At 43.2% G+C, this 7949-nt stretch overlaps 1 protein-coding gene across 13 annotated transcripts in view; it reads left to right on the top strand.

Moving 5' to 3' along the window:
• MCF2L2 (MCF.2 cell line derived transforming sequence-like 2) overlaps nucleotides 1–7949 on the top strand; it is a 159747-nt gene that overhangs the window by 101236 nt on the left and 50562 nt on the right. The window lies entirely within an intron of this gene.

A 7949-nucleotide genomic window follows, 5' to 3' on the forward strand; every position in this document is an offset into this window, starting at 1 on the left:
TCAACCGAACAAGGAGAAGCGCAGAGGTGTTAGTTTTGGGGAATTAATTGAGTTTTCTGCAGATTTGTGTTCGGTTGCTCTGCCGTTGCTGTTTCCAACTGTAGGTGTGAGCAGTGTGCTTTTAGCTATTCTTGCCCGGAGGGAGAGGCAGGTAGGAGGGAATTTCCCTGCAACCATTCTTTTCTAGAAAACAAAAATTAACACAGAAGCCGGCTTACAATGAAGAAGTTTTACAAGGAGGCTGGGATCAGAGGCTGCCATTTGACGGTTGTGCACCTGACGAAGTTGCCCAGTGCTCGTAGCAGTGCTGTGCTAAGTGCCTCTGATCCAGCTGCTGCCCCCCTCACCATGTAGACCCGTTCCAACAGGATGGACTGGCACCATCCAACAGCATCTCTGTGCCCCAGCAGCTGCAGCTCAGTATGCAGAGTCTGGGCCTGAGATTCCTGCGAGGAGATATTTAATCTGTATAAAGAGGTTTTTTAAATCCAGTTCTGTTCGATAAGCCAAACCACTTCCTCCATTCAAAAATCATAATCCTGGACTCTTATTGCCTGATAGTAAATATCAGGAGCACTTTGTAGCTCTCTTGTTACTGTATTCTAAATGAGAGCCCTTTGCGATGCATTTTCAAATCTTTCTGTGCATCCATGAGATGTTTCCTGGATGAGAAATCTGACAGTCTTTCATAATCATGTGACTCTGAGCTTAGGCAGTAAGCATGAAATAGCTTTGGCAGTTGGATAAAATCACAAGGCAGGAAACCCTTGTGAGTTCATTCGCAGGGAGGGCTGTAAGGGAGCCTGCATGGATGCTGCTGTAGCAAAGCGCCTAAAGCTGATGGAGTCCTAACAACTGCACGCTTAGTATCTTATATGCATTAACTACATCACTGTGATACTTCGTGACTTAGGTTCAAACGTTACTCTGGGAAGTTGATTTAGTCAGATGTTTAGTGGCATCACTTTGTGAAAGGAAATCTGATTCATCCTTCTATTCTCCTGATGATTTTGCAATCAGTTTAAGTTAATTTAGGATTGCTGCTGCTGTCCTTTCTTCACCTCTCTTTCCCCACGCCCACCCCGTGCAGTCCATTTGTATCCCTTGTACTGGGGCAGGCAGCTGTGCAGCCAGAATGACTTTTTTTTTGGTTAATTTTGGGTCAGGTCAACTCATCTTGCTCACCAGCTTATCCAAGTGTCTGCTGCTGTACAGGCTGTGTCAAATGCAAGAGAGAGGAGAGGGCAGGACAGAGTGACTGGCAGCATTCAGAAGTGCTCATTTGTTCCTCCACAGTTATGGGTAGGATAAACTGATCATGAAACTGTATCCAAACTGTTGCTATTGATCTCCATCAGATTTGAAACTGAATTTCCCGTAATTTTGGAATATTTTCCTGTTGATTGGCTTTGGATCACATTCACTCTTCACTTTTCTGGTCTACCTTGTATTTTCATGAGGTGACGCCCCAGATATTACATGTGATGTTGGTGTTATCAGCGACTGAGTCACCAATGTGGCCTTGACAGTGATCGTTGTAAGCACAGCAACATGTGGACTGAAGCATTAGGTGTGCACTGTCTGTGGTGGGAGTTACAGTAGCATCACAGGTGGCTGATTTTCACTCGTGTCTATTAGTACTGAATAATAATTCAGGTTGGAAAATTGCAAGGTGTTGGTGGTTTTGAATGCAGATGGGGCATGTCATGTAGGCAGCATAATCCCTGCTTTCTGAATTAAATTCTCATCAGAGTGTAAGCTTTCACAGAGCTTGTATTGAGAGAGAATTGACTTTGTGAATGACCAGCTGTAGGGTTTGCAGTCTGATGTAGTACTTATGGGACTTAAATGAATCAGCTTTAAGAATCTGGGAGAGCCTCAGCCATCACATATGCATGGAGCAGTTCTCTATACTTGCAAAACAGTCTCCAAGCATGTACTCAGTCCAGACTCATTGCTTATCTTCTGGACATGCACATAAAGTTTGCTTTACATGCCGAGGACATCTGTGGAGCAATCTGGCATCAGTTCTTGGGCACAGCAGCAGCCAGCTGTCAAGGCACCTATGCAAACTCAAATCCCCAAGCATGCAACTTTGGGCCTATGCCTTAAGGTGTTTTTACCCTTAAATGACAGGTTCCAACTGCAGATTTGGATATGATTTAAATTGAAGACTCCTTTAAATTCAGTGTATCAGAATATCTAGGTCAGGCCCACTCTCAGTGTTGTTGATCTAATGAGGACTGGGGAGCTTCATTAATCAGCGTGCATCACTCTGAACATGGAAATGGCAAAGTATATCACGGAACCATCAGCTTGTGTGGGTGGGACAAGATAGCGCTTCTGCCCTGGGTAAAGAATCAGGAGCTATTTTCAGAATGGGAATACCGTGCCAGAGTCCTATTCTAAATCAGCAGTACCAAAGTTGCATTGACATTAGGTCTGGGAATTGCTAAATTTAGGTGTGGGCTGATGTCAAAGATACTGGTCGCTCAGGGAGCACTGCTAAAAGCTTTGCTGTCCAAGTGCCTATTGTATCTTCAGAGCTGCAAGGAGGATCTGAGATCCCTGGGTTTATCGGCTATTGGCCACAGATGCAGAGCCTCTACAGGAGGCAGAGATGAATGTGTTTCCCCTTTTGTATGGCATAAGTAGGATCCATTGCAAAGGCTTCCTTACACTGTGTAAATGCAAGATGTAACGAATTTCACACGATAATATGATATTGACTTATATTACAATTAAGATAAGGAGATTTTGTTAAGTGATTGAGACAAAAGTGTTACTGTAGACCCCCAACAGCATGTCTTTTCAGTCTAATTTCCAGACTCATGAAAACTTACAGCTGATAGAGGGGAGGAACTTGGAACCTACATTTTAAAAGAGAAACTGTTTTTTTGACTTTATTGTAAGGCACAGAGAACTGTTTTATTTCACCAGACTTAATGAAAGAGCAGTCAGCAGGAGAAATTTCATGAAGCCACTAGCCATTTCTTGTTTGCTGTCATCTCTTTCAGCCTTTACAAAATCTTTGTTTTCAGCGAAGTTTCCCTGTCAGGCAGATTGGCTCCAGCACTTACAACTCTAATTACTGCCTAAAGGGTTAGGAAGACCTTTGAAGTGAAGTGTGTGCTGCCATGTAGGGAGATCTTGCTGCTGATAGAAAGGTCTGTAGAATAGCAAGAGGAGACACATTCCTAACATAGATCCAAATATTTCTGGGAACTGGGAAAATTATTATGAACAGGAGGAAAAAAAAATCTTATTGTTGCCATACAGGGGTTTCCTGAATGTTCTGGAGCCTTCCTGGAGACCTTGCATCCTTGCTCCTGAAGAACATGGAAAGTAGAGAAAGGCTGAAATGATTGGTCTCAATGTTCACGTACTTTCTGACAAAATTTGCACTTAATCAAGTAGCAAAGGAGGATAAGCAGCCACCTCTGCTATTATCTCTCATACCTGCTTGCTTTTGGATACTAAGGTTATTTTAATACCCTTCAGAAATTCCAGGCATTCCTCAACTTGTTTTCTGCGCACTTCTGCTACCTGCTGGCTCTGGGCAGGCTCCTGGCATGCAGCTGGCCACAGGCACACGCTGGGTGGTTGGTGTGTTTTAGGACCACAGCTATCCCCTATCTTACTTGTGTTACAGGCAGTCTGCTTTGGCTATCAGCTGGCTACTTGCTGTGCCTATCCAGGACTCTGGAAAAAACTAAAGATATGCTTTCTCCCACCCCCTGATCCATCTCAGGGCTTATTGAGTACGTGCAAATGAAGGCTGCTTTGTGTGGAACTAGGGTTGGATACATTTTGTCTGAAGAAGCATACATAGGCCATAAGGCTTCGGTGTTTGTTTCACCCCTAACTGTCGCAAGGGATCTAGTAGGATGTATCACCTCTCCATAAAAACCTTGCTTTGCTCTGATCCAAGGTGCTGACAGTCCTTGGCCTTTCTGTATTCATATGAAGGCCACCAACAAGTCAGAAGTAGCATAGGCACAAGCCAAGGAGCTGGGGATGGGATTCAGCCCTGTTATCTCTGCTGTGATAGATGGAAAAGGAGAAGGAGAGGCGCTGGTATGCTCTTATACAGTGTCAGTTCAGCTGGTGCTGCTTACTCCTTAAAGGGCAGGACAGCGACTCTCCAGACTAACAAACCACTGAAACTGCCGAGGAGCACTCATGCCTCTCAGGGAGGTGACAATTAGCTGGAGGCAGCATTTTTTCAAATTCTCCAGGCGGATCTGCCAAAGCACACCTCTCTATCCCTACACACACCAACACCAGCTCCAATGAAACCTGTTTTTAAACCGATCAGAAGGTAAAGGTATGCAGTTCCTGTATGTCGTCAGTGAGCTCATGAAGGAGCGCTCACGCTGAGCCCTTCACGTTGTCATTTACAGTAGCACAAAGCCTAGGTTGTGTTGCCTAATCGGGGTGACGGTGCCTTGCACCCACACTGGGCTGATGGAAATAATTGCATGGTTTGCAGGACAGCGGCAGAGAGGGCCATGGGAGATCACTCGGTGCTGTGCAGCCCGTGATGCAATGGGGCAGTGATTTATCGGGCGCGCTGTTCAGTAAATCACTGCTGACTTGACTTCCTGCGTTTAACAGGCTGCTCATTAACCAAGGATATAATAACCTGGTTTGGAAGACTTGTGGCACATTCATGTTTAGAATGCCATATTTATTTTTGAAAAGTCTCTTACATTTTTCATGCAGCAGGCTTCTTTCCTCATATGGGCCTAAAGAGGAATGCTGTTCTATGCAGGATCACTTTGTCGAGCAGATCCTCTGCATGTTCTCCAAATTTCCAATGTGTATCCAGGTTATTCAATACACTGTTGTTGATCTTTCTCCATAACCTCTAGTTTGGAAGCACTGATATTTTATTTGTATTTCTTGTTTTTGAAAGCCTGTCTAGAAATTCTGTTCCCTGGTTAATAGTCCGTGCTGGACGAACTAGTGTGGCCAGTCTTGTATGTATGGCATCTCACCTGAGCTAAAGCATGGCTGAATAAGGTTGCAGTGAACATGCTGCTGTTAATTAAAATGCATTCAGAGTTCTGTTTGTCCATTCTGAATCCCCCACTCGTACCCCTAGGCCAGAATTACTGCATGGAGAGAGGACAGGGAGAGCTCCTACGTCTGTGACAGCCCTGCCTGGTGTGGCATGCTCCGCCTCCGGCTGTTGCAGTTGTACCTAGCCCCAACTCATACCACAAAAACTAAAGGGGCAGAGTAGTTAGAGACTTCCCTGGTAGGTCAGGATTGTGTAAGACCTCTGTCAGGCCCTGAGATGGATAAACCAAGCCTCCTATTATTCCAGAGGAAAAAAAAAAAAAAAAGCAGAAGAATGGCAGTCCTGGTGAACCCAAATACCTGTCTGTCCCATTGTATTATCTTGGACCTTGGCCGTTAGCAGCTGCTTAGGGAAAAAATAAGAAACAGGACAAATATTGGGTAATATCTTCTCCATTTCATGCAATCTGCAATTGTGGGACTGTAAAGTGGCCCCTTCAGCCACTTTCTCCATCTGGAATCTATCCCACAGTTCTCTAAAGCAGCTTTCTTAGTTTGGAAAATCTTCCAGCAGACAGCTCTCTCCCTCTTTCTCTAGGGTTGTTGTTAAATACTGCAAGCTGAATTCCAGAGGTATGGTAGAGAGGATTGTCCAAATTAGTAAATGGATGTTGTGAAGAGCTGTGATTCCCAGTCTCTGCTGGTTGTAGTGTGGTAGCTGCGGGTGGCATGATCCTTTCTTGTTCCACTGCCCTAGGTTACCAACACAGAGAAAGCGTGACAAAAAAAAAGGATGTGCTTGCTCTTCAGCCATGGCAATTCACAGCTTACATACTGATGTACCCGTGCCAAGAAGAGATTAACTAAAGCAGAATGTATGTTCCAGCTGCTCCCATAAACTCCATTTTAGATCTTCACGATTTTCTTTCCCTCTTCCATTCTTAATTGTCACATCATGCAGCGTATATCCAAGAGACCTACCAAGATCTTTTGAGGTATCTCTCTGTCCAAGAGGTCTGTGGGCAGGAGAGCCACAGATTTTAGGTCTGACAGAATGCTGTGTCCTGTTATAGGGAGAAACAGATTTTGCAGGATGGAGTTTCCTTAGGATCACATCTCAGACTGAAATACAAATCCCCATAGGACCTGGTAACCTTCATCAAATCCATCGCCTCCATTCCAAGTGCAATATGCACTTCTCTGCTCTGCCCTCTCCAACATAAACACAGGACTGTCTGTAAAATCAATTACTATTCATTTTAATAATAGTAATAATAATTACTCCTTCTGCCCAAATGGCCTTCCAAAGTCTTGCAGAGCAAAGCTCTTGAGCAGATCTGCTAGGAGAATAAAAACCATGGGAACTTTTCTCTTCCAGCAGTGGACCCTTCAGGGTAGTATCTGTGTTTCCATTCTCATGAAATGAGCAACAGTTTCATGTTCAGCTTTTCTATCCCAATTGAAGTAGCTCTGAAGGGCCCTTGCAGGGACAGGATGAGAAAGAGACTACCACGGACGTGAGAGATATCAGTCATACCCCCTAATGGGGATGTTCTGGAGTAAGAGAGTGGGGTGGTGCAGGAATCTGCATGGAGCAGAGTCACACGTACCTGCATCCTTTTCTGTCACACCAGCTTACCAAGGATACCCCACCCGAGATTACGCAATTTTGGAGAGAGGCTGGGGGCACATTTTAGTTTTCCTGGGAGCCCGAGCTGTAGTAGTAGATAGGAATTCTTAGTATGAATAGTTCCTATAAAGCTTCCTTGAACATACTTCTGTATTTAAATTTTTGGTCATATCTTGTTGAAAGTTTTGTGGTTTTAACAGTTTAGGTTTTGCTGTTATTAAAAGCTCTTTTTCAAATGTCACAGTTTACCACTCTGTGTGGGAAAGTCCGCAAGCCTTTATCAACTTCTTGCTCAAGGAGGTCAATTGATATTTGGATATCATTATATCCTGTTTGCAAATGGATGGAAAAAGTACACTGCAACACGTAAACAGTTTCTGTCTTAGAATTCCGGTTGACTGTAAAAAAGCTTGTTAAATAGTTCTTGCAAAAGTCAGAAACTATTACATTTCTAGAGGTTTCTTAGCTGCTCCATTTCAAACTTTTAAGAAAAAAGCATCCATGAAAGAAATGGCTGCTAAGAAATGGAAATCCTGCAGATTTCCCACAGCAGTAGGACACACAACAGCTAGAGTGCTCTGCCTTATCTTGTAAATAGTATCTGTGACTGTATGTGCTCGTCCTTATGGGCTGAAAACACATAAGAGGTCATCTTAGCATGAGTGTCTTAATAACCATCATTTTAATTCCATGCATATTTTTATTTATATTTTAAAAAGCAGTAAGCTTCCTTTGCTGTCTGGTAAACTTGAGTGCCCATAATGACTCCAGTTTAGCACATCAAAGCCATTCTTAGGCAAGTGTAATGACTAGTTATTTCTTTCTCCCCTGTCGGTTTAAGTCCTTTATGCATTATACTTTGCTGCAGTAAATGAAAGATGCAGATTTACTAGATCCACCTGGCCCTAAGAAACTGGAAGCTTTTACAGTTTGTTGGATAATATTTCTAAGGAAGAATACTAAAATTTGCTTCATTTGAAGTTAATTTTATGAACTATATATAAATATTCAATCTCAAGCAAGTGAACAATGCTAAGAAATGACATGGAAGTCTCTACGGTACAGGAGCAGACTGTTAACCCACAACGTTCCAGTTAAATGCAGATATCTTACAGCCATGTGTCTGTGAAGCATACGGTATAGATAACAATCTACTAAAATATGGTTTGCATGGGTGCACGCCACCCATTCAGAAACTTTCCAGTAAATTTTAAGAGATATTCAAGCCTAATACTACGTAGCAAATACATTAGTAGCAAATCTAATTTATAAATTATTCACCTGCTTTTAGCTA

Source organism: Anser anser, assembly GCF_964211835.1.
Source record: "Anser anser genome assembly, chromosome: 9".
Classification (NCBI taxonomy): Eukaryota; Metazoa; Chordata; class Aves; order Anseriformes; family Anatidae; genus Anser; species Anser anser.